This window comes from Lepidochelys olivacea (genome assembly GCF_965140295.1).
Source record: "Lepidochelys olivacea isolate rLepOli2 genome assembly, chromosome: 2".
NCBI classification, from domain to species: domain Eukaryota; kingdom Metazoa; phylum Chordata; order Testudines; family Cheloniidae; genus Lepidochelys; species Lepidochelys olivacea.
Window position 1 is genome coordinate 31410978 of NC_140412.1, and position 25939 is coordinate 31436916.

The following is a 25939-nucleotide window of genomic DNA, read 5'->3' on the forward strand; positions in this document are numbered from 1 at the left end:
CTTTTTGGGTAAGTAATTTTTTTTTCTTTTCTCCCCATTGGACAAGGAAAACAGAGTAGGCTGGCCCTGGGCTTAGTGACATCAAACAAAACAGCTATGAATTGCTGGGGAGAGGGCCTGGATAGAGAACATCAGGAGGAGGCAAAGGGGTAGAACAGAACAACAAAAATCACCTGCCAGTCAGGGAAGAACAAGGAACAGAAAAGGACAAAGAGTTGAGTAGATCAATAGTGCTGAAATGCTAGTAAGCGGGAAGGAGCATGGCTCTAGTTTATGTCAGCTCCACGAGAAATGCTCAGGAAAAGAGTGTGGGCTTAGAGCAGTGTTTCTCAAAGCCGGTCCTCCGCTTGTTCAAGGAAAGCCCCTGGCAGACTGGGCCAGTTTGTTTATCCACTGCATGCGCACGTTCGGCCAATCATGGCTCCCACTGGCCATGGTTCGCCGCTCCAGGCCAATGGGGGCTGCGGGAAGCGACGCAGGCTGAGGGATGTGCTGGCCACCCTTCCCGCAGCCCCCAGTGGCCTGGAGCAGCGAACCGTGGCCAGTGGGAGTTGTGATCGGCTGAACCTGCGGACACGGCAGGTAAACAAACCAGCCCGGCCCGCCAGGGGCTTTCCCTGAACAAGCGACGGACCAGCTTTGAGAACCACTGGCTTAGAGCACTGTTGAGCATGACAGAGGCTCAGGGAATGTCTATGCTATATCAGCATAGTTATGTCACCCGTACCAATGCTGACATAACCATTCAGTATAGACAAAGGCTACACTGACTGAAGGGTTATTTTCCCATTGGTGTAGCAACACCACCTCCCCAGGGGATAGTAGCTACATAGGCAGAATCATTCTTCTATCAGCCTACTTGCATCTAGAATTGTGGTTAGGTTGCCATCCTATGTTGATGTAGCTTTTAAGTGTAAACCAGGCCTCAGGCTGAATCTGTTGCTTGTTAGTGCTCAAAACTGAAAGCTGAGGATTGAACACATATATTCATGTTTAAAATGATCTCTCCACTGTGGTGGGAAGCTTTCAAAGAGATGGGTTCTACAACATATTCTAACGGTGGTCAAAAATTTCTTATCCACAGCCCATGAAGGAAGAACACCTCATCCCATCTGATGTATGTTGTACCAGAAGAATGTGGTTACCTTGGCAGGCAATGAATATAGATGCTGTTGCAGATATAGCTGCATCCTAACCCACTGATGAATTTAAAGATCAGCACTAAGGCATCAGAAATCCAGGGAGACAACTGGGGGAGCCAGATAATGTAGAAGTTCATGGGAGCATGTCTACTTGTGCTGTCAAGGAGGTTGCGGGGGCAGGAGACCAGCAGGGCAAATTGCAGTGGCTCTGAGATCTGGTATTTTCCCCTGGTTCCTGAATTTTGGGTTCCAGAGTCTAATCTTTCATTTAAACAAACAAACAAAATATAACTTTTAATCTTTGTTATCAAGATAACCGATAAAATATGAACAAGATGTAAGCCAAATGTACTGAAGCTTGCTTGAGTCTGCAAACAGATTTAAAAAAAATAGTTCTAACACAAGCCACACCTAATCATTTAGAAGTGATGTTAACTCTGAAAGCACAATGGCAAATTCCATATCAATGTTAATTAACACTCTGCTGATCAAAACTTGAAAGAAAGTAGAAAGATCATTTAACTGTGAAATGTGCTGAGTGGCATCCCATTTTGAGTTGACAGGGTTTAGAAGTATTATCCTTTCATTGTGTTTCCAGTCTAATTCCTCCTAAGTACCAGCCATCACTATGGGGGTACACGGTCTTCACACAGATTGCCTTGGTCTCAATGGATCTCCCAATGTCTATGAGTTTGAAAAGCAAAAGTCTCATTTCTCTAGTGGAACAATTACGGGGAAGCTCTGCAAATCCAAAAAACAATGAGTATTTAGTCCTCCATGCTGAACAGTTTCACTTCAAGACATTTAATCCTATTTGTTAAACTTAAGTTGTTCTTACTATGTAAGAGTCAAAAAGCTAATAGCTAAGATAGAGCCATGGAATATAGCTTTCTAATATCAGAGCCATGAGATATTGCCGTTAAGAATGAGATATTTTCACCCATAATACACAGTATTTTATGTTTTCATTTGTTTTGGCTATCTAAAGTCTGTGGAAAATATCTGATGCTTCAAACATTACCAGAGCTATTACACTCACTGCTGCTTCCATTCTGTTACTGCTGCTTATTTTTGTGACACAACCCACTGCTTCTTTCTCCCCACTCTCTTATCAATGGGGTATAATTTAAAAGCACTTCCTTCCTTCTGTGTTGATGCCCATATGGTTTCTTATGGTAAGCTTTTTGAAGTGCCTTTATGCTATCATTCCGTTGTCAGATGAATGTGTGCAGCTCATCTATGTAAGAATCTATAGCAGACTGAATTTGCCAGCCACTAGTTTAAAGTGATTACATTAATTTAATCTGATTTGGATTCTAAGGAGCATAGCATCTCCCCACTCTCTTGTTCTTTCAGACTCATTCTGTCCTCAATTAAAAATTTCATTATATAACATTTTTTGTAACTCTAAAATGAATACCCCTTAGACACCCGCAGAGCCGCCAAAGCAAACTCATGATCTTGTAATGGTAACTTTTCTAAGCCTGCAGGCATACTCACCATCTGGGGAAGATAGAACAGAATCCAAACTGCAGTTTGATTCCTCAGGGCTGGCTTTATCACCACAAAAGGATTTGTAACACAAGAAAAATAACTACATAATACTTGGTCGCAGCCACCAGAGGCCTTTCCAACTTTCACCAAGCTGCGAGGAGAGCATATCTTTCCCTGGTATCTTGTAGGCCTCCTGACAGGTCCTCACAAAAAGACTTCCCTCAGTGTCTTCCCTCAATCATCCTCTTCTCCAGACAGTCCCCTCACACTTCTCACCCCTCTCCCATCCTAAGTCCCCCCTCCCCCAGAGTCCTCTCTCTCTCTTTCTCTCTCTCTCTCTCTCTCTCTCACACACACACACACAGAACAAGGAAAATTCCATTATATGTTCTTCAGAAGGCAGTCACATGACAGTTAGTTGATTCTCTCCATTGTGTGCTCTGTCTGGAGACAGGTTTCAGAGTAACAGCCATGTTAGTCTGTATTCGCAAAAAGAAAAGGAGTACTTGTGGCACCTTAGAGACTAATCAATTTATTTGAGCATAAGCTTTCGTGAGCTAAAGCTCACTTCATCGGATGCATACTGTGGAAAGTTTAGAAGATCTTATTATATACACACAAAGCATGAAAAAATACCTCCTCCCACCCCACTCTCCTGCTGGTAATTGTTTATCTAAAGTGATCACTCTCCTTACAAAGTGTATGATAATCAAGTTGGGCCATTTCCAGCACAAATCCAGGTTTTCTCACACCCCCCCCCCTCACACACACACAAACTCACTCTCCTGCTGGTAATATTAGGTTTATCAGGGGGGGTTGAGAATATCAGGGGGTTTGAGAATACCTGGATTTGTGCTGGAAATGGCCCAACTTGATTATCATACACATTGTAAGGAGAGTGATCACTTTAGATAAGCTATTACCAGCAGGAGAGTGGGGTAGGAGGAGGTATTTTTTCATGCTTTGTGTGTATATAATAAGATCTTCTAAACTTTCCACAGTATGCATCCGAGGAAGTGAGCTGTAGCTCACAAAAGCTTATGCTCAAATAAATTGGTTAGTCTCTAAGGTGCCACAAGTACTCCTTTTCTTTTTGTCTGGAGACAACAATTCCAGGCACCACCATTCTTAACGGGTGTATTTCACTGTAATAAGAGGCAAGCAGCAACAAAACTTACCTTTCCTTCCATGCCATTTACCTGTTCCTTTGGGTTTTATCATCACTTGTCACATCATGTCTCTGTTTAGCCTGCAATCTTTCTGAGGTAGGAACTATGAGAATGCCCAGAAGAATTAGGCACCTGGAAAAACTCACTGTGATTTTCAAAGCCTGAGTTAGGCACCTAAGCTCCTATACAATAAATGGAGAAAGATAGACTGTCACAGTTCAGGGTGACTGCACCCGTATTTCCTCTTGATGGTCCACAAGGACACACATTCCCAGATTTCCAGGTCTCCCACTGCTGCCTCTTTTCAGTGGAGATACATGTTCCTCTCTCTTGTGACTGGGTTATTTCCAGGCTGCAGAGTTCCCTGCCTACACTGTGTTATTCCTAGTACAGACAGGTGCTTAATTTGTAATGAAAGAGGTGCCACGGCTCAAGCAATTTCATTTTACTTTCATAACTGAGGTGGCAAGCCCAGAGGTGCTGGGGCTAAGAACTGCCAAGCTCTGAGGTGCTGGGGCTCAGCCCTGGCAAGCCCTGACACAAATGAAGCACTCGTAGTGTCCATTTGCTGGATCAGAAAGAAGGCCCTGTGTTAATTTAAAAACAAGCTATTCATCCAAAAATCATTTCTTTGTCTGTTGGTCCCTGGAGAATCTAGCACATGCACACATCTCCAGAGAGGTGCCTTTCCTGGAGATGTTACAACCTGGGTGAATTTGCCTAATCATCCCCTGCTGTTCTCTTATTTACCTTTCCCATGGAAATACCTACACAGTCTACAATAATACATACACTGATGTATTCTTAATCCAATGAACTGCAAAAATACTAAAACTAAGTAAATAAGGTTTAACTAAATTCAATAAAGTTTATTCAGGATCTTGTAGGAAATTGTCATTCTGTCACATAAGTGCCTTAGACAGTTATTCACAAAAGCCAACACTCTGCTTAAGCTAGCCAATGGGAGATACAGACAAGAGGGGCTTGTGCTAAGGTCCACTCCTCTCATAGAGATAGGCATCTAAGCCTGCACTGCAGGGAGATGCCTAATTCTTCTTGTGATTCTGAATTTAAGAATCCTCTTTAGACTAAGGCACCTTATGTCATTTTAGAAAGAAACTTCCGGAGGATGTTCCCACCTTTCAACTTTTAGCCCAGTGGTTACAGCACTTGCCCAGGATGTGGGAGACAAAGGTTCAACTCCTCCCTCTCTTTGCCTGAGGGGCAGAAGAGTTTGAATAGGGGTCTCCCCATACTTAGGAGAGTGCTCTAACCACTGAGCTAAGTGATATTCTGATGTGGGTCTCCCTCCACCTCTCCTGTTGATGCAGTTTCACTGTGGATAAATACTGAAATAGTCACTCTATGTATTTATCCACAGTGGATCAGTCATTTGGCCAGAGAGAGAGAATGAGAATGGCTCTAGTCTAGTGGTACGAGCACCCCCTAGGATCTAGAAAACCCAGGGCCCAGTCCCCTTGTTCCAATTGCTCTTTAACTATTAATCCACAAAGGAACAGTTTCAAGAGGAGAGATGCAAGGATTCCCATATCAGAATATCCCATAGCTTACAGGGTTTTGGCAGGAGCTTTGGGCATCACAGTGGAGCCAAAACTTGGATTTAGGCACCTAACTCCTTTTGAGCATATGGCCCTATGGACATTGGTCTATAAAGCATGCTGGCAAGATTTTCAAATGGGAACTACTGGCTATTCTGTACTTTTGAAAAATCAGACCCCCATATTAAGTGCTGTAATATGTTGCTAGCTGCTGTATAATTATTATATTTTTCCCTCCTTCCATCTATTTTCTTTGCTTGGTAGCAAATCCTTTTCACTAATTCCCTTTTCCCTACAATGTTGGCTCTTACTCTTCTCCCTTCCATGTTTCCTCTCCCCATTCTGGTCCTGATCCAATGTCCACTGAAGTCAATGGAAAGGATTCTCCTTCCCTCTCCTCCTTTATCAAGGTCAGGGTAGGCTGAGGATGTTCCCAATGGGCCAGGATGGGACCTGCTTGCACAGCTGCTAAGGTTGCACAAGGTTTCCCCCCGTAGGATGGAGTGCACTCTGAACAGTACGCTCAGTGTCGAATCAGAATGTTGACAAAGGAGCAGAAAGTATGGCTGCATAAAGGAACTCGGTAACACTTCTTTCAAACAGATACAAACGTGGAGTTCAGAGGCCTTTGCTTTGTATCAGATAAAACAAAATTTCAAAACAGAATGTCAGAGAAAAGTCACTCCCTAAAAGGCATTTCTGAATTCCACTTTGCATCTTACCATTGATCTCCAGAGGGAAGTGTTTATACATGTACATGGATTCTGTAAGGCAGTCACTTTTCGTGAGCCATAGTGCATTTCCACACTGTTTGGTTCATTCAGCTAAGAGAGAATGTGTCTTCCATGGATTGCTTGTTTAGTGTTATTAAAGTGCAATATATATGCTCAGAACATTCTGTGGTAAAATATCGAAAGAGCACTCAATGACCACAAGAGGAGGAGGTTATCTAGACCTAACAAACATGATACACATGAAGTGTTATAGAAATGATCTTTTAGTTAACAGTCCTTTGAAGTCTTTCTTGTCTTAAATAATTTTTGAAGTGCTTTATAGATGAGATCATGGATTTAAAATTTCTGCAAACTTTCACAACGTATAGTCTAGATCATAAAACAATTCACCCGAGCTTTGCAAACAGGCAAACGCATGGCTTGTAGCTGACTCTTGCTCTGTTACATGAGGTATGCTTCTTCCAAGAAAGTGAGACTATGACATCTATAATCCTGCAGAAGCCATTGACCCAGAAAGCTGCAGTCTTATTCCTACTCATGAAATAGAGTACCATACAGCCTGACAATGTGAAAACAGAGATACAAGAAATTCCAAGCTGTGACATTACTGGTTGATAGGTATCAACTGGTATAAATCAGAGATAAATATATATTTGGGACCTAATCTTATAGTAGGTTTCAGAGTAACAGCCGTGTTAGTCTGTATTCGCAAAAAGAAAAGGAGTACTTGTGGCACCTTAGGACTAACCAATTTATTTGAGCATAAGCTTTCGTGAAAAAAGCTTTTGCGAAAGCTTATGCTCAAATAAATTGTTTAGTCCTAAGGTGCCACAAGTCCTCCTTTTCTTTTTGCGAATACTATAGTACTTACTTAAGCAAGTCTTCCACTGAATTTCAATAGGAGTCCTGTTTGCCCTAGTGAGGACAGCAGGAAAAACCCCTTTTACTTTTCTATCATATATAATATTTTCTAATCACTCAATTAGCTGCAATTCATTAATTGCCTTGGAACTTGTTGGTGTAGTAATGATAAATAGCTATTATCAATAGATGCACAGTGTGTTTTACATAATATAGAACAGCACACAATGCCTGCCCCAAAGAAATGACAATTAATCCTTTCTTATTATTCCTACTTAGGGTATTTATATAGATAAACCAGTACAGAGGTACAGTTGCACTGCAGTAATGCTTCAGTGAAGACATTCTCTATGCCAATTGGAGGGGTTCTCCTGTTGGTGTAGGTGCCCTACCTCCCCAAGAGGTGGTAGCTAGGCTGATGGGAAAACGCTCCTGTTGAGCTAGTGTAACACCAACAGACCCTAATTGTCGGTGGGCGGTATTGAACCTAGGACCTCTGGAGCTTAGTGCATGAGCCTCTACTGCATGAGCTAAAAGCCAGCTGCCTATTACCTAAGGCTATAGAGCAGACTCAATCTCTCTCTCTAAACCATCTCAGTGCCACTAGATGGGACAGAACACCACACCCAGGAGGTGTGTGGGTTACACTAGCGCTGTCTACACCAGGGATTAGGATGGTTTAACTGCGTCGCTCAGGGGTGTGGATTCTACTTCTACCATAGTTATCATATACTTACATCTTAATCTTTGCTAGCACTTCCATTGCATTTATAATAATGTAATGTATAAAGTTTTTGTTTTGTTCTTCCTGGAAATTACAATAATCAAAAGGTAAATTAATGTTTTATGTTTGACTCCTTCCTCTGAAAATAGCTAAGGATTGTACATTTCATGATAAAATCCCCTGATTTCAACACTGGACTAGACTCTGAATAGATGTGTAGTTGTTCTACAGTAGTATTTTCCTAAAGTAAACAATAGTAAACAAAAAATGAATGTAATTGTAATTTGTTCTACAATATATTTGAAGAACTCTGACAAAATACTTAGTCCAAAATATTGACCAATAGTAGATTCTAAATGTTTAGAAAACTATCATTCATGTTCAGAAATTTAAAGGGAAGACAAAGAAACATATTAAAACATGTGATAGATGGATACAGCCATAAAACAATCCCCATTGAGAGGCTGATCCTGCATTTTTGACTTACACAAAAGTCTTGTTGAATAACAATAGGAGTTATGCCTCAATTAGGGCAGCACGACTGGGCCTCAAAGTGTATGAAAATAGATTCCCTTTTAATTGCATATATTTAATACAGGACAATATGTTATAGCTTTGCAAATACCAAACATCTTTTCATGGTGGTAAACACTGCAAAATCTACACTCAGGAAAAATCCCTTTTGTTACATTTTAAAGCAGATAATATACAGATTCATGGTCAAATTATTCTGTTTTAGAGACAATGAATCACATACAGAAAAGATATCTGAATGCTACCAGGGTAATCGAATTTATTATTGCTTTTGCTACATTGATGTTCTTCGATATTACTGTGGGTTAGAGATGGCTGAACAGTAAAAACACAAATAAAAGCATCAAGTTTAGTTTGCACTGACAGATGGGACCATATTTTTCATTATTTGTGAGTACCTCTTTCACCTGATAAATGTCAGCATGATTATTTGTCTGTAAATTGGTAATGACAGTATGTAATGTGTCATTCATTATTCTCCTGTTTAAAATCTTTCAGTCATTTAGCTTCTCATTCTGCACCACTGAAGTACATAGAAGCTTTACATTGACTTCAGCTGGTTCAGGATCCAGCCCAAAAATCAAGAAAATGAAACAATACCAGGTAACAGTATCATATAGATGACTATTCACATAACATGAATAATGAATACCAAACAGCCCAAACCAACAGTTTGTGAATGATAGGCTGAAAATAATTTGCTAGAACTATTCAACAAATGGATATGAATAACAAACACATTCACTGAAATCATGGTTCACTCATTTAAAGAGGGACTAAATCTGTAATAAATACTACTTATAACAATGGTTTGAACAGCTCTATTATAAACATAGTTTCCATTAGGGGATCTACAAAACATGGTCATTATTTTTCCTCTTGACACAATTATTCAATACTTGGGTTTCTCATGTGATTTTGTGGCTATCTTCTATCTCATTTTGTTTGTTCAATTTAGAACAGGCTTGCTAATCATTCCTATACCGTACATTGAATTCTGGGCTTTCTATTCCCATTGAGTTCAGTGATAGCAAGACCATTAAATATTATTACTAGTAATATATATTCTTTGTTTCAGAGTAGCAGCCGTGTTAGTCTGTACCCACAAAAAGAACAGGAGTTCTTGTGGCACCTTAGAGACTAACACATTTATTTGAGCATAAGCCTTTGTGGGCTACAGCTCACTCCATCAGATGCATAGAATGGAACATATAGTAAGAAAATACATATACATACAGAGAACATGAAAAGGTGGAAGTTGCCACACCAACTCTCAGAGGCTAATTAATTAAGATGAGCAATTGTCAGCAGGAGGGGGAAAAAAAAACTTTTGTAGTGATAATCAAGAGGGCCCATTTCAGACAGCTGACAAGAAGGTGTTAGGATACTTAAAATGGGGAAATAGATTCACATTGTGTAATGGCCCAGCCACTTCCAGTCTCTATCCAAGTCCAGGTTAATGGTATCTAGTTTGCAAATTAATTCCAGTTCAGCAATTTCTCATTGGAGTCTGTTTTTGAAGCTTTTCTGTTGCAAAATTGCCACCTTTATATTTGTGTTACAGTAGTGCCTCTGGGCACCAATCATAGAATATGATACCATTGTACTTGCTGCTGCACAAGCATACCGAAAAGACAATTCCTGTCTAGATGCATTTACAACCTAAGTAATCTAATGTTCAGATTATGTTAGAGGAATAAAACATATTCCAAACAGCACAACATCCTGATAGCCTAGCAAACTTCCTATATTACATTACTGTTTGTGTTGCCAAGTCTCATGATTTAATCATGTCTTGTGATACTTAGTGTTCTCCATAAAGCCACAAATTCTAGAGTCTTGTGACTACATGACATTCTGCTGTCATTTTTTTTTAAAGGTTAGTTTCTTGTCCTCCAGGTTATGGAGAAGAGCTTTCAAACTTGAGATGAGTGTACTCTCAAAGCTCAGAAACCAAAATAAAATTTACAGAACTTTCATTAGTTTTTTTTTTTTAAAAAGAAACCTCATGATTTTTAACCTAATTTCAAGATCATTTGAGAGCTAAGATGATCGTTGAGTATTTGGTAACAAAACTGCATTTAAGAGGAATACATTTCCCAGAACTAAAGAAGAGTTTTTTATAAGCTTGAAATCTTCTCTCTCTCACCAACAGAAGTAGTCCAATAAAATATATTACCTCACTGAGCTTCTCTCTATAATATTGCATCAAGAAATATAGTAGATAGAATGTGTCCCCATTTGATCACATTCTACATCTTAACAATATGTTTTGCAGCACTGGAGATTTCCAATCTCTTGCATTCTTTTGCACATGATTTTTGGAAAGAGTAAAAGGTTATATTTTGCTTAGCCAAACATCTGGATGTTTAAAAGTTAAATATGGGTTCCTTGGCATACAAAAAAAGTGAAATGTAAAGATTTCTTAAAATAAAAGGTTTTAATGACGTGTCTCCTTCTGTCTCCTATTTTCCTCTCATTCTTATACATATAGCATTTAATATGCTAAAAATATTGTCAGATGTCACTTATTTTAACCTCTTTCAAAACCTGGAAATAGCTGAGAACCATCAAAGCACACTGATTATATTTCATCTCTCTTCAGAGACCTGACATGCATAAAAAATAAGTGTTTTACTCAGCAAGGTACTTCCCCCAATCCCAACACTGTATTTTTTCAAGGGCTTGTCAACACTTACCTGGTGATCTACGTGCGGTGATCGATGCATCGATGGTCGATTTAGCGGGTCTAGTGAAGACCCGCTAAATTGAGCACAGATAGTTCTCCTGTTGCCTCCTGTACTCCTCTGGATTAAGAAGATTAAGGGGAGTCAATGGGAGACCGTCTCCTGTCGACATCGCATAGTGTGGACCCCACAATAAGTAGATCTAAGCTACAACAATTTTAGTTACGCTATTCACGTGACTCAAATTGCATAGCTTAGATCGACTTTTCCCTTTAGTGTAGACAAGACCCAAGATACAAATAATACATGTTGGCCTAGTTTGGTGTCCAACTTGATATTGGTACTATGAAGGCTCTGTTGTAGCTCATTTTGATAAAAAAAATGAAGAAACTTTGTAGATAGTACCTACACTTTATCATTTAAATACTCATGAAAGTCTTCAGTATCTGCAAAGAAATTATGGGATTGTTTGATTACATGATTCAGTGCAGTGATGTGGCATTAATCAGTTCTATTCAGTTACATAAACCTGACAAGCAGAAGAGACTTTGCAGGACAGGTCAGAATTAAAATTTATATTTCATTTTTATAGCATCTATGGTTATAAATGGAGAGGCCAGGTTCAGCTCAGCATTAGCCTAATTTTGTACTGGTCTCTTGAATTTGTACTGGAAGAATTGCTCTAAACCAGCAAGGTGCTCTAAACCTTGTGAATTCCCGCTTTGTTAAGGAATCTCTGAGTGTCATAGAGCCATGTAGTAGCTCCTATACTACCTTCCCTCCTAATTCCCGTGCAGTTGGCACTGCTAAAACAGACTCTGGTAATCCTCCACGGCCAAATTGGCACCTTGTATGAGAGGCATCCAGTGCAATTTAGAGCTGAGAAAAAGAGGATGTTTAAGGTATGCTGAAATAAGTAATATTGTCATTATATTTTATTAATTTAATGTTTGTCTAGTTTAGAAAATGAGGTCAATGTTAGATCAGGTTTAGCTAAAAGACAGGTAAACACTTTTTACATTGATTTAGCTGTTCAGTGAGGCAGTGTGGTCCCTCACTACCCCGGAGAGGGACGAGTCCCTCTGGACACCAAAGTGGGCAGAGCCCATGAGTCCTGCGCCCGCCCCCACATTGATCAAGGTGCAAGACAGGAAGTATAAAAGTCCAACCCCAGAGCTCACTGGAGGAGCAGCCGCCAGAGATGCCAGACACCTGCAGCCTAGCTCCTGGTTGGGAGATTCCAGCAACTGGCGGTGGACCCAAAGACTGACCCACCTGAACAACACCTGACACTGATCAGAGCCTGGAGGAGCTGTCAAGACTGTCCCTCACCAGTTACCCTGAGGAGCCCATGGTGCTTGACCCCCCGGAGGACACCGTCCGGACCCAGGTAACTCTACAGCGGGAGTTAAAAAGTAGCCCCGGGGGCAGCTGACCCTAGTCTGGCTGTAGCACTGCCAGAGCGTATGTCAGTGTGTTGCGGTCAGGATCCCCACTGACTCAGCAGCGGGCCTTTTGCCACTGCTAGGGCTCCAGGCTGGGACGCAGTGGAGTGGGAGGGCCTGTGTTCCCTCTGCATCCCCCCTACAGCATAAATAATATTCAGCTGTCAAGTTCTTCATCATTGCTCTCATATACTAGAAACGGGGATTCATTTATTCCCTTGGCCTTGTTCTTCTAGGAGTAGATGAGTAAACCAGTCAAACATGTTCTTGTCACTTTCTTTATCTACTGTTGCTGGCTACGAGTCTGATGGTAGCCAAAGAATAGAAGTCCAAGCATGCCCCTTTGTGAAATAACTAATTGATGAAAGTGTGGGACATTACTTTATTGGAAAAACTCACTTGGCTTAGGAAAGGCAGAAACAGGAAATATTTAGCAACATAGCTTCCCTTTATGAAATATGTAAAGAGGGATAATACAGGATTTTTTTTCTTAATTGTTCTATGATAATTTATGAATTTATAATCTGAGTTATTCTGAACACCTAAAACCATCTGTATCTTATTTTGTAACCATTCCTTTATATACTGTAACTGTTTTAATATACCGGTAAATATTTCTGAACAAATTACATTTGAAGCTTTCAGGGTTGATGGTATCTCTAAGATTCATCCTGATGTTCTCACTATCACATTTCCTTGCAATTGTTTTGGAAAAGATTAAATCAAACAATCAGTGTCAAAATAAAGAGAAATTGTGTAGTTGGAATTTTGGACATCTATTAGAACTGCAAGGCTCCAAAAGTTACTATTAGTTTCCATACACATTCAGTTAAATGCTTTCAAGCCTGCATTATTTCTCAGCGTGTACATTATTTCCATAAATCTGAACATAACCATTTTATTTCTTTTGAAAAGAATGTTTAGCTAGATTTCTTTTTTTGGCTCATGCATGTTAAAAATATACTTCAGTAGTTTAGAACAATGCTTAATAATGCTGACAGCTATGCTGTTATTCCTTCCTGGGGGACTAATGGAACCCCAGAACTGTGAAATGATATAAATGGACAAAGATGGAACGTTTCTAAGATGAAAACATCAGTAAGCTATGTAAAAAATGTAACCAAAAATAGAGTCTAATTAATTTCCCTGACACAAAATTATGCACTGCATCTTACCTGAACTGTTTACTGCAGTTCTGCTCATGCATTTTCTAACAAATACCCGTAGATGTGACCTTTGGCAGCATATTGTTTTATAACTTGAATAGATATTCTAGGAATCCAAGTTCTATTTATTCAAAGAAAAATTCTTACTGGAAAAAGCCCTGAAGGTAAAGTCCTACAGATTTTAGGAGAAAATGATAACCCTTTTTGAACCATCATATTGAATTCCATAAAGAATGCCACAGAATTCTAAAGGATGGGTAAAAAGACTTGTAGAAAGGATATAATCCTCTATTATATTTGAGTGACTTCAATATAAATCTATTAAATTTCTATAGAATCATGTTGGTTTCATCCCTACTAAAATTTAAACTACTTTTTCACAAGGAAAATCTTTCCTATATAGCTATAAATCATTTGACAATATTTAAAATAATTACAGATTTATTCTTTTTTTGGAAAATACCTTGTACATTTGCAGCACTCCATAAATGACTAATTATAGCAATATTAAATACTATTCTTTAAAATCCTCTAAGTGCTAATTTTAGTCCATTCATGCATCATATATGCTACTGGTCTCAAAATAGAATATCAGATAATTTTCTGCTTCATAATTAAACTCTCAATGGGAGCAACAGGTCAGACCCAGATGAGTATGATACATTTTGGGTAAGGCTACAATTTTGTCATGGATATTTTTAGTAGAAGTCAGGGACAGGTCATGGGCAATTAATGGAAGCTGTGACCTGTCCCTGACTTTTACTAAAAAATGTCCATGACAAAAAGAGGGAGGGAGAAGGGTCCAGCACCCTGTCCTGCTGTGGCTGGGAGCTGCGGCCCCGGCCCCATGCCTGGGAGCTGGGAGGGATCCCTGCCTGTGGCGGCTTGGGAGGTGCAGAAGATCCCCCACCTCCCAGGGACTGGGGAGTCTGGAGGATTCTCCCCACACAGGGGAGCTGCGGGGTTCCCTGTGGCCTGCTGGGACTGGAGAGCTCCGGGTGATTCCCCTGCACCTGCAGCAGTTGGAAAGCTCAGGGGGTTTCCTCCCACCTCCAGCAGTGGCTGGGGACCTGCCGGGGGTCCCCAGCACCCATGGGGACCAGAGAGCTCTGGGGGTCCCAGCACCCACAGGGACTGGGGAGCTGTGGGGAATTCGCCCACTGGCAGTGTCTGAGGAGCTGCCTGGGATCCCCTGCTGTCCGTGGAGACTGGGGAGTTCTGGGGGATTCCCCCTACACCAGTGGAGGCTGGGGAGCTGTGGGGAGCCTCTGATGGTGTGGCTGGTGTGGTTGGGTCCTATGATGGTGTCACTAGAATAGATATGGGGCCAAAGAATACAACAGGGATTGGTTCCTGGGTTAGTGTTTCTGTGGTGCGGTGTGTAGTTGCTGGTGAGTATTTGATTCAGATTGGGGGGCTGTCTGTAGGCGAGGATTGGCCTGTCTCCCAAGGCTTGTGAGAGTGGGAGATTGTTGATGATGCGCTGGAGAGATTTTAGCTGGGGGCTGTACCTTATGGGGAGTGGTGTTCTGTTATTTTCCTTGTTGGGCCTGTCCTGTAGGAGATGATTTCTGGGTACCCGTCTTGCTCTGTCAATCTGTTTCCTCACTTCCCCAGGTGGGTATTGTAGTTTTAAGACTGCTTGATAAAGATCTTGTAGGTGTTTGTCTCTGTCTGACGGATTGGAGCAAAGGCTTCGCTGTAGACAATGGATCATGTGATGTGTCCTGGATGGAAGCTGGAGGCATGTAGGTAAGTATAGCCACACCATCAGAGGCTCGTTCACCTGCACATCCACCAATGTGATATATGCCATCATGTGCCAGCAATGCCTCTCTGCCATGTACATTGGCCAAACTGGACAGTCTCTACGTAAAAAGATAAATGGACACAAACCAGATATCAGGAATGGTAACATACAAAACCCAGTAGGAGATCACTTCAATCTTCCTGGACCCTCAGTAACAGATTTAAAAGTAGCCATCCTTCAACAAAAAAAACTTCAAAAACAGACTTAGAGGAGAAACTGCTGGGCTACAATTCATTTGCAAACTTAACACCATCAATTTGGGCTTGAATAGGGACTGGGAGTGGCTGGCTCACTACAAAAGCAATTTTCCCTCTCTTGGTATTGACGCCTCCTCATCAGTAATTGGGAGTGGACTACATCCACCCTGACTAAATTGGCCTTCAGCATTGGTTCTCCACTTGTAAAGTAACTCCCTTCTCTTCATGTGCCAATATATATTTATGCCTGTATCTGTAATTTTCACTCCAGGCATCTGAAGTGGGTTTTTTACCCACAAAAGCTTATGCCCATATAAATCTGTTAGTCTTTAAGGCACCACCTGACTCCTTATTGGTTTTGTGGATACAGACTAATATGGCTACACCTCTGATCATTTATTAGGGTTACTCTGGGGCTGGGGATTCTGTAATTCTATTAATGTACTGCTTGTGTCACTTGAGTTCTGATACGGAGATCTACTTCTCCCTGCTGCAAGGTCCCTCCCAATAAAGCTATCCTGCAGGACCTAGGTTCCCCAGGGATGGGTTTTTCCAGCCGCAGAATCAGACAAACACACACACACATTAACATAATGCGTCTGAGAGGGCCGGGTTAATCAGCACTCCTCAGCTGACCCCTTGTATGTCCCTGGACTCAGCAGGCTGGGTCGAGCAGCACTTCCAAGCTGCCACCCACATGTTTCCCAGGTTCAGCACGTCCCTTTCCCCACTTTCACGTTACAGTTGTTCTGGTCATTACCCACTTGATGAGCAAACCCCACAGGATTTTGGGGCACTGCAGGGATCTTTCAGCTTAGATACGGGAAGCGTTGCTGCAGAGCGAATGAGGAAACCAAAAAAAACACCCATGAGAGGGAGAGAAAGAGAGAAAGAGAAGCAACCAGCTTAATCATAAAAGTTATTTATTGCCAGGTAATAATCATAGGGGAGCCAAACAAACAAAACAGTGATAATATTAAGTCTAACTTAAACTTGATTATAAAAGTCAGGTTTAGAAAACTATAACTGATCACACAAGTCAGGGTCAGAAGGCTATACCTAGAGAGAGAGAGAGAGAGAGAGAGCTGGGTTCTCACCACTCCGTGAAGCTTGAATCAATCGAGGGTCCCAAGTGGTGGTGGTAGCTGAGGGTCCGGAGTGCTGGAGACAGGCAGAGCCCCCACCATGATCAGTCAGGAGAAGATGAAGTCCCAATTGGACTGATGCAGATTTTGGATCCAGGCTTCAGAACACTTACTTGAGCACAGTTAGGGGTTTTTGTAGAGAAACAACAATGGTTCAAGGGAGAACACTAGATTTGTATTTATGTAAACAAGGGAGTATACCAAAGTTGTTTTGTTCAGGCTAGACCATGGGAGCTGACCATTCCTGTCTTTGGGTGGTGTTCCTTGGAGGGAGCTCACAATGCAATTAAGGAGCTTCACTATTTTGGATACCATTAAAGGTTTTATTACTAGAATTGGTCTGATAACTACTGAGCAGGGTGTGTGCAGATGTGTGTTCATTAACATCTGAAGCAGACATCACCCACCATGCATTGCTTCCCTACTTTTCTATTCCCAGAGTTGCAGGCGGTTTTTGCCTTGGAATCTCAGTTCTCTATTCTGTATGCTAATAGAAATGCCTCCTTGTCCCATCTTTGATGCAGATGAAGCTAGGGGAGTTTCCTTAATCCTGTCATCCTTATCCCAGAGGTTTATTTGTGTCTCCAACTGCCTTTTCACTGCTTTTTGTAAGTCTTTCTTCTGATGCAGTTTTAGTTAAAGCAGAGGCTGTCGGGGTGGGTCTTTCATGAGTCAGACAGGGTGGGTACTGCATCATGGTTCCCCAAGAACACATTGCTGCTAGGTAACACAAGTAGCTTCCCAGGTATCGAGGTCAGGCTGACTGATCTATAATTCCCCAGCTCCTCCCACCTCCTTTTAAAGATGTGCACTACATTAGCCACTCTCCAGTTTTCCAGGACCTCTCCTGTCATCCATGAGTTTGAAAATATTATTGCCAGTGGCTCCGAGATTTCTTCAATTAATTCCTTCAGCACCCTGTGGAGAACAGAATCAGGCCCCACTGACTTGAATTCATTCAAATTGATCAAAATATCTCTGATGTATTCTTTATTCTATTTTGCATCCCTTCCCTTTTGTCATAGAATCATAGAAGATTAGGGTTGGAAGAGACCTCAGGATGTCTCAAAGCAGGACCAACTCCAGCTATTGTTTATTGTCTATGGTAGCTTCACTAGTTGTCCAGTCACATGTTATTTTTTGTGAGAAAACTGAAGCATAGTAGGCATTGAGCAGCTCTACATTCCTAACATCTTCTGTTACCAGCTCACCTTCTCCATTGAACAGTGGGCCCACACCATCCCCGATCTCTCTTTGTTGTCTGACATATTTGTTTCTAACATTCCTTGCCAGCTTCCACTCATTCTTTGCCTCGGCTTTCCTAATTTTGTCCCTACACACTTGTAATATTCCCATATATATTTCTTTGGTGACACGCCCCTCTTCTGTTTCCTGTATATATCCCTTTTGGGTTTAGATAGCTAAAAAGTTTCTTGGGCAGCCATATTGGCTCCTGCGGTTCTTCTTATCTTTCCTCTGCATCAGAATAGCTTGATGCTGAGCCTCTAGTATTACATATTTTAGGAAATGCCAGCTCCCTTCAATTTTTTTTCTTCCTAATTGGTCTTTCCATGTGACCTTGCCTACTAGTTCTTAGAATTGATTGAAATCTGCCCTTTTGAAGTCCAGTTTTCTTGTTTTGCTGTTCTCATGTTCTCTTATCCTTAGGATCTTGATCACTTCCTCCCAAGTTCCTGATCATTTTCACATTCACAACGAATTCATCCTTGTTGATCAAAACCGTATGCAAAATGTATGATTCGGAAAGTTGTGCCCTACAATGCTAAGAACTTGTAGGACATATTACGCTTTGCTTTAATAGTCTTCCAACAGGTATCAAGGAAGTTAAAATCCCCCATTAGTACTAGCTCATGTGCTTTGGCTAATCTTGTTACCTGCTTGTAAAATGCCTCATCCACGTCCTCATCCTAATTTGGTGGTCTATAATAGACCCTCCATCATAACATTGCTACTATTCTTTTCCCCTTTTATTGTCATCTCAGTAGATCTGCTGCTCACTTCCTCTTTAACCTCGGAGCAAGTGTATACATTCTTGCTGTACAATGCCATGCCTCCTTCTTTCTTCCCATCTCTATCCTTCCAGAACAAGCTATATCTCTCAATGCTGGTACTCCAATCATGGGAGTTGTCCCACCAAGTTTCTGTAATGCCAATTCAGTCATAATTTTCTTCATATACTATGACTTCCAGTTCATCTGGCTTGTTCCCTATAGTCCTTGGATTGGTATCAGGCATCAAAGATAATTTGCAGACTGCCCTGTTGCTTTTCCTCTTGTCTCTTTAATTCATTTGTGGTTTCTAGTCCCTTCTCCAGAATTTAGTCCCTTTCCCTTGCCTTCATTACTGGAGCTTAGATGTGCATTGGCCAGATTTTTCTCACCATACTCCAAAAGACCTAGTTTAAAGCTTTCCTTATCAGGCTAGCCAGACAATGTCCAGAGATGCTCTTCCCAGTATTTGATATTTGCCTAACAAGGTCATATGTTCCAGAGCTATCTAGGGAAATTCAAAAAACTGCAGTACTAAGTGAACAGTCCTTCATTTTATCTGATCTCTCTTAAGAACTCTTACATAGAAACTAAATCTGCACAACATGACAGATGTCAGGCCTCATGAATATATATAAATATTCATCAACGTATGGAAGTCTCAGCTACCAACTGAGAATGTTTACATTTGAACAGGAAAATCAAAGCATTATGCCCACATGCTTAAAACATAATTCATAATTTGAAAAGTCATTATCATATGAGAAAAGCTGAATGGCTATTAAAATATTAATTCCTGTGGGAAGATTCAATTTCCTCATTGTAATTCAATATTATTTGAAATTGAAGTAGAAAGGAAGTTGAGGAGAAAGATTTCTCAACTATGAAAATACCTTTCAGGTAATTGCGAGGATTTCCACAAACATTCTCTACCTTTTTATTCCGTTAAAAGTTTGAAATGTCTTTTTAAGAAAAAATTGTTCCTTTAGTAACTAGAGACAGAAACCTGTAAATCATCTTTGAAGCTTTGGGCAAGTCACTTTACTTCGCCCTGCCTCAGTAATACTATCCATACAATGGGTAAAATACATAACTATTTCACACAATTATTTAAATGATATTTGTAATGTGCTTTAAGAACCCAGGCAAAAGATACTACATTTCTGCAAAATATCATAATATGCTTTTAAAGAATGGGAAAATATCAGATATCTGTACTTCTTGCATGCTTTTTTACTGTAATCTGTAACAATAAAATAGGAAACATTTAAGAAAATATAATAGTATATTTCTATTTTGCAAGCCCACGCAATGAAAGCTATTGTGAAACTGCCAGGTTTGGGACATATCATCAAAAGGAGGCTACTGAGTTTTATTTACTTCATATTTTACTTACAGCTGAGGCTATAAATGATCTAACCTTGATAAGAAAGAAAAATAACCCAAGGTATCTGGAACTATAATAATAATTGAATATTTTAAAATATCTTCCATGAGTGGACTGGTGGACATGACCCAGCAGGACAGAGACCAGCTCAAAGTTACCGTTGACCACACATCCCTTTTGGTCATGTGTTAAACATGGTTTGCCTGGACTGGAGAAGGTGGCCCTAAATCTTAAACTAAATAGTCATACAAAACCACACAAAATAATTTTAAACTTACCAGACTATCCTCCAACACACAGTGATCCATCCCCAAGGGTTCTATACTTAGTTTTTTGATATCCTTGGGGAAAACCTACTCCCTTTCTTCATGTTCATTGTCTTTAGGAAAGTTTGACTGACCTATATCTCCTCTTTCTAGGAGCTGTGATGAGTTATTCAGATCTCACAATAACCAGGAAGGAGTAAATTAAAGTTTATGGGTCCAATTAGCCCCATCCCATGACAACTGGGCAAGGTGTCAAGCCTAAAGGAGGAGATATAAGGAGGAAAACTCCAGCTCAGTGCCAACATACAGAGAGGAAACAGACTTCTTGATGTAGCCATGGAAAGGAAAGCCTGGCTGGAACTATAACCTAACCAGAAACTGCCCTTGAAGCTGCCTGGGAGTTGAAAGAACAACTGGGGCTAGAACCTCACCAGAGATTCCAAAGGGATAGAACTTCCTTGGGAAAGTTAGATCTGGTGCAGGACCTTTGTTGTTTCTTTTGGTTCTCAAAACCAGTTTGTTTTGGGATCTGAAGAAGGGTCAGATGAGGTAGAGACTGTAGGAAAGACCTAGCTGAAGGCATGGTAGCAAGCAGCCCAGGGAAGAAACAGACCTTCTCTCCTTCGTACAGGATCCTGGGATGGGTTCTTCTACCATCCCACCAAGGGCAGGGGCAGGAAAACCCCAAAGCCAAAGGCTAGCAGACACCATAAGAACTGAAATTGGACCTGTAATGATCTTGCAGTTCATTAAACAACAAACCAGTGAATGAGAAAGGAATAAAACTTTTAATAAAACAAACTGGAGAGCCTCTCTGGTGAATTGCTGCACATAGTAACGCGGTGTTCCCGGGCCTCACCTCCAGGGCACATTTCCAAATTCATATGTTCATAATACTGTCTCTCATGAGGGAGTGTCTCTAAATTATAATCTTCTATAAACATATCTCTCCAGAGTAAACCCTTTGGTATGACGCTACTAGACCACTGGCGTACTGGACTTCGGTTTCCCTGGAAGAGGAAGGACAAAAAGTGACATGGCCAGAAGTGCTAAGTCACAGGAAGAGACAAATAACTTCAGGGTCAGCATATCTCTTGGCAAGGGAGGGGATGCATATGGAGTGAGTACACTCTTGCACGGGGCTAGACAATAACCCAGTTATTCCCCAAAAGTCTCAGATATCCTGAGGGACAGGAACAGCTTCCTTACTCACTCCTCTGCTGTAATGAAACTTGGAAACACTCCTTTAAATACCCCAGAGCAATGGCTCTAAGCTTTGCAGACTACTGTACCCTTTCAGGAGGCTCATTTGTCTTGTGTACCCCAAAGTTACAACTCACTTATAAACTGCTTGCTTACAAAATTAGACATAAAATACAGAAGTGACACAGTACACTATTCCTGAAAAATTGCCTACTTTCTCATATTTGCCATATAATTGTAAAAAAAACAGTTGAAATATAAACACTGTACTGAGACATTTCAGTGTATAGTAAGGTATATAGAGCACTATAAACAAATCATTGTCTGTATGATAGTTCAGTTTGTACTAACTTCACTAGTGCTTTTTATGTAGCCTGTTGTAAAATTAAGCAAATATCCAGATGAATTGATGTACCCCCTGGAAGACTTCTGCATACCCCCAGGGGTACACATACCCCAGGTTGAGAACCACTGCCCCAGAAAGAAAAGGAGTACTTGTGGCACCTTAGAGACTAACCAATTTATTTGAGCATAAGCTTTCGTGAGCTGCAGCTCACTTCATCGGATGCAGTGTGATGCCCCAGAGTGCATCACACTGCTAGGAACTTCTACACTATGGGGGCATGTTAGTCACATAGTGCAGTTAGAATTCAGTGGCAGCAACACAGCCAGGATCAGCCTTTCCAGACCTGAGGCTGCAGGATGGACAAAGGATACAGGCAACTAACTTCAGATAACTTTGTCTAGAAGACAACTTTGGGTAAGGATGAGCACAGGGCCTATTGGAAAGACAAAGCCCTTCTGGTTAAAGGGATTCCTAATATGTCTGGGCGAAAATGTAGTGTAAAAGCAAGTGAAATATGACTGGTTGAGGGTTTGAAACCTAGTCCAAAATACCACCAGGTTCATTGAAACATTTGCTGGATGTTTTGTTAAACTCCGGTATATTTTTGCCTAAGCAACATGTGCCCTTTTCATGTGCCCATCAGCACCAGTGCCCTTGGGAGTGGATGTTCTAATTTCCCAGCTCCTCTATCCTCCCAGGTCTCTTCCTCATATAATAATCTGTGTCCTCCTCTACACATTGTTAACTGCTACTACTCCTGTGTCTCTAGATTGTAAGCAATTCATGGCAGGGGCTGTGTGTGTTAGTTAAATTGTTTGGGAAACATCTAGCATACTTTAGCCACTGGAAAAATAAGGAAAACAATTGCAGATTTTATCACCTAGATTTTTGCATTATGATTGCCCAGAATACAATGTATTAAATGGAACAGTTGTCTTCTGGTCTAGCAGTTCTTTTATTCCTATGTACCATGTTTAGACATGTATAGTTGATTACAGATTATCTCTATTGAGATGATGGACATCCTATGGTGAATAAGGTGTGATCCAACATGTCTGTTTTTAAATCTAAATCCAAGGAATTCTCCTACCCATATTTTCTTTTTAAAACTGAAGTCAGAATAAATATAAGTTTATCAACTGCCCACTATTTCCAGATCATTTCTGCATCCTGCTTACCATATTATGCACACACACACTTCACAATGTTTTTATAATAATTTATCAGCACATATATATATATATATATATATATATATATATATGGATAAGTATGTTCATCCTTTATTCTTTCTGAATTGAGATAAAATATTAAACAGTGTGTGTGTTTTGTTTTTGTTTTGATTGGGTACTGTAGCATTCCACAGGATATTCACAGATGTTTCTCCAGAATTTAAAGCAAAAAATAATAAATAATAATAATAAATTAATTAATTAGTTTCTGCCACTGAGTACAGAAATCCAGAGCTTTGCTTTCTTTACCATTAAGATTTCTTTTTTTTCCAGATCATTAGAGTTATATGGGAAATCGAATGCCTTGTAGACCATGCATTTAATAATATCTATTTGACCTCCAAAAATGAAGGTTAACCTTGCCATCTTTAGACTGAGATTAACTTAGAGGAAATACAATAAAACAGAGACTGAACAAGCTGCATAGTCTCATCCAATCTGTTGAATACTCAGTCTTTCCCTTGACAAGTTGATATACGAGAAATATCTATCATGTACTAAGACAGATATGATTGTATTGTATTAAAGTTGTGTCTATAAGTACCAATAGAGATATGGATCTATTGTTATTCCATATATGAAATATCATAAATATTGTTGTGACAGATATGACAATTTCCTGCCATAGTCTTGGGAGACCTTACTGAATTAATTGTAAGTATCTTTGGCATTTATTATATTAAATGAATGGTATTAAATGAATGGTTTGTACTACTGTGAGCTGGTATTGTATGTAATCTTTCAAGGGAGGAGACGTAACAGATGTGAGACCTGGAGGTTTAAAGGACTGTATTGAACAATAAGCCAGACAAGAATGGACTTTTGGAACAAAAAATGTTAAGTGGTTTTCCTGAAGAATATCCAAGGACAACGAATGCAAAGCATTCCCAACCTTTGATTATGCAAAAGTCCAGACATTTGAAGCTACACACTGAGGAAAGGGCATTGTCTGATGATCACCATTACATGAGGCCAAGATCAAAGGCCTAAGCTATAGAAAGGAAAGACTGAACTAATCATAACTGTTCTTGTTCTGAATCTGAGACCCAGCTGTGGGTTTTGAAGAACTGATACCAATCAAAGCCTGAATTTGGAGTTGGGGTAACTTCTGGTAAGCTTTTAGCATGTGTATAATTTTTAATGTTGTTTTCTTGGTAATGCTTTCATCTTAAGAATAACTGTGCTTGCTTATAAAGAGCTGTGTGGTAATTTGCATCTGAAGGAAGATATGCTGTTCTTAGCTTCTGACGAGAAAGCACAATGCAGTCTGGCTTGTTGGGAATATTGCGGTGCAGGCAGGAAACTGTGCAACTTGGAAAAAACCCCAATCAGGAGGGAGAGAGACTCAGGTCTCTGCCCAAGAGAGGTGATGGCTGAGGAGCCAGGAGATTAAAGCGGGTGCCTGTGGAATAACACACAGGGGAAATACAGTTACAGTTGCCCTGAATTGTGACAGTTACTACTTAGGAACCTGGATTTTCAAGGTTTTATAACAACACTTTCCTTTGACTACAATTCCTTATGCATGGTCTCAGACTAAGATCAGATTAATTTAAAACCAAATTTAGAAAAAACAACCTAAATTTTTTGCTTACTGTCTCACCTGACCAGGATGGGAAAGGGAGAGTGTGAGAGGTCAGAGTTCCTCTTGGAAACTGGAGATGCTCATGCCATTGTAGCTTTTCCTTTTCTCATTACAGAGACTTTCTATTGTGATGAGAAATTAAGCTTAACATAGAGCTCTCTTTTACTTTTGGCCTGAAAATTGTTGCTGTGAAGATTTACTCTGCATGCCCTGGCTAGTGTATGCAGATATCAGCTACATTAAATGTGTAATAATGCTCTGTTAGTAATCTATGCTTTTAGTTACCCTCAATATACAAAGTTTTTTCAATCATAATCCTAATAGTATCTCACTTTGTGGACCAGTACCTCAACTGGTATAAATTATCATAATGTGATTGAAGTCTATGAAATTATGTCAATTTACATAATTGTGGATGATCTGGCCCTTTGCATTTAATATATCTTATCAGAATCAGAAGCTTCAGTAAATGTATCTTCCTAATCAAGACTAGTTATGAAACAGGGCACCAGAAAGAGTGACTGTCATAAAATCTGACTAGTTTTCTCAAACACCAGCTGTCAGTTTGCCACTGAACATAAAACAGCCTCTGTCCAGATAAACCAAGAACTACATTTAAAATTATGTTAGAGACTTTACATTCACAGTTCACTATATGTTTGTAGATGTATTAAATTCACACAGGTCTTTCAGAGACTGCACATGCCCCAAAATGGTGAAAATGCTCCATAGTCTTCTCATTTATTTTGCATAGGTGGTTTGAACGAGCTAAAATAGATTTTTAACTAAAGAATTTATCTTGTTGTAATACATGAGCATTTTATGGATAGTTATGGATACGGTTTCTTGAGTTTAATTAAAAACTATTGTTAGTCATGAAATCTAGGTGCAACTCAAATTTAAAGTTACAAATGTTAGTTTAAACTGCCTCAGTGTACAGTAAAAACAATATCTCCAACAGAGATAGAGATGTTCTCTGAATTACCAAGGTCCCAAAACCTTTGTGACTTTACAGATTAGAACCACCAATACCACCCAGAAGCAGATGGGACGCCAGATGCTAAACTAATGAAAACTTGAGTAAGATATTTGCAAACAAACAATTACCTTGTGTGAGATAAGAGAAGTTTAAAATACATGTATTCCAGAGGTGTGAAAAACTTCACCCCTATAACAAATCTGGCAAAATTAATTTGCTTCCCCCCCAATTTTAGGGCTGACAGAAAAATTCTGTGCCCAAGGCA